General features: G+C 42.0%; 2 protein-coding genes across 2 annotated transcripts in view; both read right to left on the reverse strand.

Annotated features, from left to right (window-relative positions):
* The window catches only part of Acyp1 (acylphosphatase 1), a 35,753-nt gene that overhangs the window by 32,859 nt on the left and 562 nt on the right, over positions 1–2,332 (reverse strand). The gene's annotated exons all lie outside the window — the stretch shown is intronic.
* Positions 1–2,332, reverse strand: part of Nek9 (NIMA related kinase 9) — a 45,202-nt gene that overhangs the window by 2,005 nt on the left and 40,865 nt on the right. The gene's annotated exons all lie outside the window — the stretch shown is intronic.

Genomic DNA, 2,332 nt, shown 5'->3' on the forward strand with positions numbered 1-2,332 from the left:
AAATAAAAAAAAAAATTAAAAAAAAAAAGTATTTTCATATGCATTTCAGGGTAGGTAGTAATATTTTCTTCTTTTAGGTGAGAAGCTAGGGCTCAGCTCACAGAAAGAAAGCAAAGAGTCCAAACACATGTTAACTGGTAGACAGCAAAGCTACAGGTTAAATCCACTTTCCTACATCTAGTTCTTTTTCTTTTTTTTGGCAGAACACAGGATTGAACTCAGGCCCTTGCGCTTGTCAGGGAAGCGCTTATTCCACTGAGCCATCTCCCCAGCCCCCTACACCTAGTTGATTCTATGTAAAGCAATACTCAAACTTAATTATCTTTTTTTAATTTTGGTGGAACCGGGGATTGAATTCAGGCCCTTGTGCTTGCCAGGGAAGTGCTTATTCCACAGAGCCATCTCCCCGGCCCCTTATCTATCTAATCTATCTCTATCTATCTATCTATCTATCTATCTATCTATCTATCTATCTTTGTACCAGGGATTGAACCCAGGACCTTGCACTTGGCAGGCAGACACTTATGCCACTGAACTATTGCATCTGTTTATTCTTGTAGTTTCAGGGATTAAACCTAGGGTGTTGCACATACTAGGAAAGTGCTCCGCCTCACAGCTACATCCCTACCCATTCTCACTGAGATGGTTTCAGCCTTGCTTGGGACTGTAAGTTTGTACCATGGTGCAGCAGCACTGCCTGTGAAGTGCGTTTCAGAACACTTTTTTTTTTTTTTTGGCAGAACCGGGGATTGAACTCAGATCCCTGCGTTTGTCAGTCAAGCGCTTATCCTACTGAGCTATCTTCCCAGCCCATTACCTCAGAACACTTTTAACTTAAATCTAATTAAGCTTTAAATTTAACTTCCAGGGGCCGGAGAGATGGCTCAGTGGAATAAGTGATTCCTGGCAAATGCAAGGTCCTGAGTTCAATCCCTGGTTCTGGAAAAAAAAAAAAAAATTTAACTTACAGTTTTTAGGAAAGACAGGGTGAGAAAAGAATGTGCTAACATCCTAGGAAAACAGGACAAATACAGAATGTCGGACATTCTGCCAAACAACTGTCTCTCTTCCTGGCAGGCAATGACATTAAAATGTATTTTTTATTTATTTATTTATTTTTTATTTATGCGTGCGTGTGTGTGTGTGTGGCCAGCTCAGCTCAGCCCACCAGGGGGCGGGGCTGGCTGGCATGTGGTGCTGGGGGATTGAACCGCGGTCCCTGTGCTTTGCTAAGCTTGTTTTAAATAGGTGCTTTAGACCACTGAGCCATCTCACCAGCCCTAAAATGTATTTTTAAAAAAGTGGTTGTATTGGGGGCAAATGTCTTAGGTTAAAATGAGACATAACCTAATGGAATGTGAGGTGGGTTTTTTTGTGTTGGGACTCAAACCCAGGCCCTTGCGCTTGCCAGGGAGGTGCTGTATCATAAAGCTGTATGTCCTGGGTAAATGTGGGTTTTTTTTGTGGTACCAGGGATTGAACTAGGGACCCTGCGCTTGCCAGGCAAATGCTTATTCTACTGAGCTATCTCTCTGCCCCCTGGGTGGCTTTTTGACTGGATTCTTATAAAAGATTTTCTTTAATGAGAAAACTGGAAAAATTCAAATGATAACTAGGTCCTAGACAAAAAGTGAGAAATTAGTGTTCATTGTTAAGGTGTGAAAGTAATTTTTTTGTATTTAGTACAGGGTCTACAGGGCCTTACTACACAGATTAGACTTGTAGTGATCCTTCCTGTTTTTCAGCTTTGCAAATGCTGGGATTACAGGCACGTGCCACCACACTCAGTTTCAACCTGTCTCAGTGTGCCCCAGGGGTAGGGCTGGCACAGCACCATGAGGTTGAACCCTGTCCCCTGTGTCTGCCTAACAAGGTGCTTTAATCCGCTGAGCTATCTGGCCGACCCAGTGACAGTAATATTGTGGTTGTCCGGAAGAATGAACCTATTTAGTTTGAAGGGTTTATTTAGGGGACTAAAATGCTTGGGGGGGATATATATATATATATTTAATATGTTTTAGATACACACACAGAAGAAACATAGAAGATTAAAAAAAAACCTGTTGACTCTAGATGGTGAGTATACTAGGTGTTCACTGTAATGTTCAAAATTTTTTTTTTTTTGCAGAACTGGGGATTGAACTCAGACCCTTGCGCTTGCCAGGGAAGCACTTATTCCACTGAGCCATCTCCCCAACCCCTGTTCAAAATTTTTATAGCAAAAAGTTAAATTAAAAGGAAAAACAGGGGCCAGGCAGATAGCTCAGCAGAATAAGTGCTTGTCTGGCAAGTGCAAGGGCTTGAGTTCAATCCCCGGTGCCACAAAAAAAAA

Source organism: Octodon degus, unplaced genomic scaffold, assembly GCF_000260255.1.
Source record: "Octodon degus isolate 3935 unplaced genomic scaffold, OctDeg1.0 scaffold00007, whole genome shotgun sequence".
Taxonomy (NCBI): Eukaryota; Metazoa; Chordata; class Mammalia; order Rodentia; family Octodontidae; genus Octodon; species Octodon degus.